Raw genomic sequence first — 8,589 nt, 5'->3', positions numbered from 1 at the left:
TGTCTATAACAGAAAAGGAGAGAGATTTTTGAATGAAGTAACATCTCCAGACATTGTCAGGTGCCCTCTGGAGAAAAAAATTGCCTCTGGTTGTGATCTACTGTTCTGATTCTAGTGCTTCTCAAACTTTAGCAGCATCAAAAATCATCTGAAGGGCTTGATAAAGCACTGATCCCTAGAACCGCTCCCAGATTTTCTGATCCAGAAGTTCTGAAGTGGGTTGCAAGAATTTCTATTTCTGGCAAGTTTCTAGGTGATGCTGATGCTGCTGTTCCAAGGTCCCACTTTGAGAACACCTGCTCTAAGTAGCCACTTCACAGTCCATTTCCAGGTCCAGCTGGGAGCATATGACATGTTCACCTTTCTGTCCTTGCAGGCATATAATTGGGGTTTTTCTTCTTGGCTACTGCCCTTAGATCACTCTGACCTCTGAGAGGTGAAGAAGGGGAGACCTATGTTTCCATCTTCACCCTTCTTCCTTCAGATAAGGATTTCATCTTTGCACTACCACTCTTATGCTAGTGACCCTCTTGTACAAGATTCAGGTTGTAGTTTCTCTCAGCTGACTCCTAAAATAAATTACCCTCTTGCTTGAAAAGATGTAAATTTTAGAATGCAATCTTATGACATCACATCCCTGCTTCAAAACCATCATTGCTGGAAACTGGCTAGACAGAGTCTAGACATGTAATTTTGATATATTAGTCCTGACTTGCCCTTCCTTAGGCTCCACCATTCTCTGTTGCAATTCTGTATCTGTCTTTGCATTGTTTTTTGATATGCAGCACTCTTTTTGAGCTGCAGGGAAATAAAAGACATGAGAATAGGAGTAAAAAATCCAAAGATTGTAATCCACTGTTGTCAATATATTAGGGATGTGACTCTGCATAAACATTTTATCCCCATTTGACAAATTAAAAAACTGAGTCATTTGAAGGTTCATGACACCAATCTTGTTATATGTTGTGTTAGGTAATTTTCTTTGCTAAAAGGATATTTGAGCCTTGTAATCTATAAAGACAAAAGGTTTATTTTAACTCACAATTCTTCAGGCTGTACAAAAAGCGTGATGCCAGCATCTGCTTCTGGTAAGGACCTCAGGAAGCTTCCAATCACAGTGGAAAGTGAAAGGAGATCAGGCAGTGTTACACGGTGAGAGAGAGAGAGAGAGAGAGAGAGCAAGGGAGGAGGAGGTGCCACACTATCTTAAACAACCAGATCTTATGTGAACTCAGAGCAAGAACTCACTCATTACTGGGAGAAGACACTCATGAGGAATCCACCTCCGTGATCCAAACACATCCCACCTCCAACAATGGGGGTAACATTTCAGTATGAGATTTGGAAGGAACAAACATCCAAACCATATCTTATGGGAAATTGTAAATGAGCCTTCACACTCTTTATCTCATTTGATTCACATGAACTACATAAACAGATAGGGTGATTTTTGATTACACTTTATTCCCCTTTAAAATTTTCTTCTTTCTATTGTCACAATGTACATAAGTATTAGGAGATGCATTTAAGAAAATTGCTGAGGAGTAAAATGTTACTTCTTTTATCAAAACTGTCACAAAATTTGCTTTCCTGATTGGACAGCTTAATTATTCTTTATTTGTATTGTTTGGACTTTATTTTAAATGGTTCATGGTTCTTATATAATCTGTATATTCTCAGGGACTTTGTGGCTAAGGATAGGGAAAAGTATTCTTCTCCACCCTGAGCTTACCAGTGAACCTAAAATCAGCTTTTTATTTCTCTCCAAAAGAGGACACAATAACCTGGAGTTCTACCTGCTTGAAACTCATTGCCTCTTTTGCAACATTACTTCCCTTCCTTCAAAGAATCAAGTGCTGAAAGAGTGCTGAGATGCAACGATGTTTAGACTTTGAAAAAAAAAATCACAGAAAATTTATGCATGAAGACATTCTTTCCCCAGTCTATAGGAAGGCAGAGTAAAAATTAATTCTCATCCAAGACAGCTTAGAAATCGAATAGTTAGAACTCAAGAGATAGATGAGAGAAACAAATGGATTGGACTTATTTATTTTCAACATCAAAGTATGATCAAAACTGATAGAATGTTTGGGCAGGGAAACAATTTTGCACTCCATGGTCTCACTTTTCATTCCTGAGACAGTGTTCAGAATGCATAATAAAATGCGAAGAACAAAAAAATCAAGCTGGTGAAGGCAACTAGCTCACTGCCTTTCTCTACTGCCACAGTTAAATACCAGATGTAGGGTTCACTCACAGACTCAATCACAGACTGCCTTCATCTACCATACTTCTCCTTCCCCAACACATGCAGTTATAAAACTTTACCATACTCTCTCTCTCCTTTATATGATTTATATCTCCAGGCTTTTAATCCTGCCGTGAACTCCAACTAAATTGCACTGGACTATCTGGATACTGACCTACAAGCTGTTGAGCTTCTTTATTTATGTAATCCCTGGCTGTAGACCACTTGGAATCTTGTTTTATTTTATCTGCAAAATTAAAAAAAAAAGTCTTCGAATCTGCTCTTTGACTCAAGGTTTTATTTTACATGGTAAAATAGAATATCTACCTGATATTCTAAGTCCTACAAATCTACCTCATATTCTTTACTCAACACCAGCTAACTGGTTTTTGGAGTGATTCCCTACCTACATTAAAGCGTTGGCTTTAATGCCATTCATAGGTATGGTTACCTTAGACTTAGTATTCTCGAGCAAGAAATCACTCTATAGATAATTATGCATATTCCACACACCTTCAGGCATACAGACATGTTACACACACACATTCACACACAAAATCACATACTTTTTAAAATTCTTGCTAATCATCAGTGTATTTTCTCTCTATTCTGATAGCAGAATGGTATCGATGTTTAGGTTTGTTCAAATAAAAGCTCAGCACTCATCTTGTTGACTTATGTATTTGGGGGTATTTGGGAGGGGAAAGATTAATACATGATCTGAGCCATGAAAGTTCTCAATGAAAAATATAAAAACTGGCATTAAGCTTTGTTTAAATTAATAAAAACAAAAGAGCTACAAAATTTCACTTTACTTTTTACTAGCATATTCTATTATGAGACCACTTGGAAGTTACAAATTTAGTGAGGACAAAGTTACCCAGAAATGTGGGACAGATAGGAAAGTCATTTTATAATTAATCAAACTAATGAGCTAGCAACATTTTTTAAAGAAAAATGTATTTGCTTACCTATTTTTCTACTTACATGTAGTTGGAAAATACGCTATAAATATGAGTGCTTTGGGCCTGTAATCTCAGCACTTTGGGAGCCTGAGTTAGGTTGACACTTGAGCCCAGGAGTTCGAGACCAGCTTGGGCAACGTGGTGAAACCCTGTCTCTACAAAAAAAAGAGAAAAAAAAATTAGCCAATCATGGTGGTGCTTGCCTGTAGTCCCAGCTACTCAAGGGGTTGAGGTGGGAAGATCGCTTGTGCCTGGGAGGGTCGAGGCTGAAGTGTGTCATGATGGTGCCACCACACTCCAGCCTGGGTGACAGAGTGAGACCCTGTCTCAGTAAATAAATAAATAAATAAATAAATAAGAGTGTTTTGAAGTGATATTGCCATAAAAAGTGTTGCCAGATACCTCTCTGTTAATATAAATGGTTACTATGCCTCTGATCAGAATTAAATAATTCCACATCAGATCACAGCTAGCCTGATCACCTTTATTTCCATTAATTTTTCAAGTCTTCCTTTGAAATCTCCTTTATATTTTATTTATCCACCCCTTGGCTACAAAATAATCTCAAAAATATCTTCAGCTTTTGTCCACTTATTTACCAGTATCAGACAATTTACCATGTTTGGACATCCATTAAAGCTTTAAAAGAATATGCTGTATATTCACCTTTCTCTTTTTTCTTAGAGATTTGGTGCACACATGGAGGGCAATATCTGGAAATGAATAACGCCAATTTGAAGTAAACTGATTTGTGTTGATGGTTTATAAAATTTACACTTTTTAAAAATAAAATATTTGTGTGGTTAACATCATTATAATGTATAAAAGTATAGGCTTAAGAATTAGAACAATGCCTATCTGAAACTTCATTTGAACCTTGAGGAATTATTTGGCCCAGATAACCATTAACATCACGGGGACACCTTAAGTAAATTGAAGAAAAGCGGATAGAAAGGAAAGAGACAGACGTCTGGAGACTCAAAACCTACAGGTAAAACATATTTCTTTAATTTCGTGTTTCCTCTCTATGCTTTTCTCTGTTTCTCTGAGTTGCGATTTATTCTCTGCTCTTGTGGTAAATCTCTCCAGATGGTGAACAGGACATAGGAGCTGCAATTTAGAAATCTCAGAAATCTGGAAAATTGTCTCCTAGTATCCGTATACTGATCCCAGGAAAGAACACTCAGTATTATCCATGCTTAGGTAGATGTGCTCTCCTCTTGGGCCGATCGCTGTTGCCAGGAGTTGAGCATGTTATGATTACTCATGACTGTCACATGCCTGAATGTTGCCTGGAGAACAGGGTCTGACACTCAGAAGAGGGTATAAAACTTTCAAAGGAAGCCAAACTGGACTGGCTAACACAGATCACAACATCAACTTGTTATCCCTGGGAAAATTACCAAAGCATGAGTGCTTTAATATTCTTATGAGGGAAATGTTTATATATGTTTTCAAAAGAACATCAAAAGTCAAGTATGGTGATATTTGGGGTTCACCAAATTCTAAAATATATCATAATATAGTTTTCTTTATGTAATGTGTTTACAACCATAAGCAGATAACTACTAAAACATATTGAAATGTGAAGTATGGACATTTAATGAGAATAACTTCTTAACTAATGCCTCCCTCTTGAATATCTATTCTCCAGTGTATTTCAGTTCATTGTGATTCACACCCACATGTTAACAAATTAATTACTATTATATTTTTGAAAATCACCAAACCTGTAAAGTTATTCTTACAAATTTTAATAGTCTAAGAGACTAACATCATAAAACATCAATGAGAACTATCAGATTAAAATATTCTTAAATGGGTTAAGAAAAGGTCATCTATTTAATCCTGTATCAGAGGAAACAAATAGCATTCTATTGATTAATGTTAGTTACCAGATATTTATTTATATTTAATTATCAGGAATACTTAGTAATATTCAGAGGTTGAATTTTATTAGTCTTTCTACTTTTGAGGCTTTATAAGTAAATAAAATGGTTTCAGTTTTCTCATACTCTTTAATGAGTTCTGAGTATTCTTAATATGAGGATGCAGATACAAGTTTGTTTAATTTAAAATAATCCTATATTAAATGATAATGATGTCATTCGTATAATTTTTAAAATGCAATTTAATTGTCTAGTCAAACTGAACTTGTGTATACTTGTCGTCTTTGTGCATATTTAGGTGAACGTATTAAAGTTACTTAATGAATAATTCATATGTATTAATGTTATTAGCTCATATTTTTAATATAAGGAGTTTTTTTTAAAGTAAAACAATAAATGAAACTGTCAAGTAAATGACTTGAAATGAAAGAAAGAATGTGTGTGCATAACATCAACATGACTGGTTTATTTTTTCATATTATTGAATTATAGTAAAATGTGTCACCTATACTATCCATTTTCCTAACCTACAAGTATAAAGAAAACATGAAATCCAGAGAAAACTATTCAGAAGCACTATAAATATATTCAAAATGCTTCTCTCTAACCAAGTTTTGAAAAAGTGATTTTAGGCTTTTAACGCCATATCTAAAACAAAACAAATTTAGTCCTTTTCCCTCGATTTTGCAATTCATAGAAATATGCTCTTTTTGCACAGTTCTGGGTTTCTTCAAGCTAGTGGGTCATCAGTCTAAACTGTTTCAAGTTAAATATTAAAATGAAACAGGAATCTGTGAGTATGATAAATATTTCTCTATATTTTAAAAACGCCATTATCTTTTAAAAAGAGGGCATCACTAATTTTTTTGCCAGCTTTTAAATACTGCCATTAAAAACAATTTCATGAATTTCTGGAAAATTGTCTTCACTGATACATCACAAAAACTTAATGGACAAAACTTGGTAATGGCATCTAGAAAGTTGGGCAGGGGGAGGTGATAGTATGCTTCTGCATTCTACAAAATTCAGTATTTTTTTTATTTATTTATTTATTTATTTATTTATTTAGAGATGGAGTCTCATTCTGTCACCCAGGCTGGAGTGCAGTGGTGCAATCTCGGCTCACTGCAACTTCCACTTCCCAGGTTCAAGTGATTCTCCCGCCTTAGCCTGCCTAGTAGCTGGGATTACAGTCACCCGCCATCATGCCGGCTATTTTTTTTTTTTTTTTTGTATTTTTGTAGAGACGGGGTTTCACCATGCTGGCCAGGGAGGTCTTGGCTCCTCATCTCAGGTGATCCGCCCGCCTTGGCCTTCTAAAGAGCTGGGATTACAGACGTGAGTGATCCCTCTTATGATAGCATTATTAAAGCCAATTAAGTCAATAAGCAATATCCATTCTTGACAAAGCATTATCAATTTCAGGAACAATACTCCATTAGGATGATTTAGAAACTGGTTCAAAGGTTGCAACAGATTATTTCAAGGCTGCACAACTAATATCTTGCTTTTAGGATTATGTTTTGTTTACTTACTGTTCTGTACTATTTAACTGAGAAGTTGTCAATTGAATCCAATTCAACATATATATTTGAGCACATCTTACATGCCTTATTGTATGCCAGGCCATGTACTATAATGTGTAAGAACTAAATATTGAGTGTAATAGACAAGGTCCTTGCCTTATTCTACCTTTGGGCAAAGAGGGAAATTGAGAAGACATCTATTAAATAACTAATTACAAATGTGCATTGAAATAGAAGATATATGGTGCTATAGAAACATGTAAAAATAATTTAATCTTTTTATTTTGATTTTTTAGAGATGAAGTCTTGCTCTGTCTCCCAAGCTGGAGTGCAGTGTCCCAATCATAGCTCACTGAAGGCTCAAACTCTGGGCTCAAGTGATCCTCCTGCCTAAGCCTCCCAAGTAACTGGGACTACAGGCTTGTGCCACTGCATCCAGCTCAAAAAGGGATTTAATCTTATCTAGAGGTTATAGAAGGCCCCCTGAATAATTAAATGCCAATTTAAGGAATAATTGTTATAACAAGATGAATAGAGAAGCAAGTGTAATCCAGTTAGAAGAGTATCAATGGATTCTTTTTTTTTCCTTAAAGCATATTGTTTAATGAACTGAAAGAAGGCTCCTATAGTTTAACATGTAGGCAGATGCCTTAGTTTTTCTTCTGAAAAGAAGGATAGGGTCCAGGTCTGGGAAAGTAATGTGCATTATATTAAGGACTTCATGCTTGCGACAATTGGAATCAAGTCAATAATTGTAAGTAGGGATATGACATATATCAAATTGCACTTTGTAAAAGATCTTTTAAAGCTCAAAGGAAACCCTTAATTCTTTAAGTACACCCTAAGCACAATGCCTGGCATCTATCAAGTGTTCAGTTAATTGGGTTGTCCATAAAGCCGGATTTAATATGAAACATCTCAAAAACATCTCGAACAAGTTTTTGTCAAAACTGGAAAGGTCAATATTTTGAAGGTGTCAAATATTTCAAAGAACATATGTGAAATCCTCAAGACAATGTTATCTAATTAAAGACAGTTTAAATTTAGGTTCAAAGTTGCTTTTTATCTACAATTTTATTTTATACCTTGTACTTATTTCTAAACTATTGCTGTAGACCAGGGATAAACAAACTACAGACCATGGGAAAAAATCTGTTCAATTGTCTGTCTTAGCCCATGAGCTAAAAGTGGTTTTTATACATTCAGCCATGAAAAAATCAGAGGAACCTTATTCTGTAATATGTTAATATTATATAAAACTCACATTTTTATTTCTGTAAATAAGGCTTTATTGGTAGACAGCCATTACCATTTCTTTGCATGTAATCTATGGCTGCTTTCTTGCTATAACGTTATTGTTAAATAATTGCAACAAAATCTGTTTGGTCCCAAATATTGAAATATTTACTATTTGACAACAGGAAAATATTTCTGACCTCCATTGTAGGTGGTGTCATAATTAAGTCATTAAGAAAACACTGTTTGATTCTTTTAGCTGCATGTCCCCAGAATCATTTTTATTTTTATTATTTATTTCTCACCTTTCTATGAAGAGGCATTGTCTCCAGACTTTTTTCCTCTAACGACCTTCGATGCAGATTTTTCACATTTAACAAAAATAGTGCATAATTCCAAGTGTCCTGTTTTGCTCTAATTTCTTCTGCAGAAGCTCCTTCAGGATTAGAATGAAACTGATCATCTTGAAGACTCCAGATAGTATAAGTGTTATTCTTCAAGAAGCATCATGAGCTAACAAAGGATATTGTTCCTCTTATGTTTCTTGTGTCAAGACCTTAAAATCTATAGGCCAGATCTTAGTATGGGAAAGTATGAATGCAATAGGCAGCACAGATTAAAGTGCACCTTGAGAGAAAGCTTTGAAAAGATCACTTGTTCTAATAAAAATACCTGATTTGCTGTGGTCACAAATGCTATAGCCCAAACCTGATGAATCTGCATAC

The sequence above is a fragment of the Pan troglodytes genome, chromosome 18, assembly GCF_028858775.2.
Source record: "Pan troglodytes isolate AG18354 chromosome 18, NHGRI_mPanTro3-v2.0_pri, whole genome shotgun sequence".
Classification (NCBI taxonomy): domain Eukaryota; kingdom Metazoa; phylum Chordata; class Mammalia; order Primates; family Hominidae; genus Pan; species Pan troglodytes.
Note: the sequence above shows the minus strand (reverse complement) of the source record.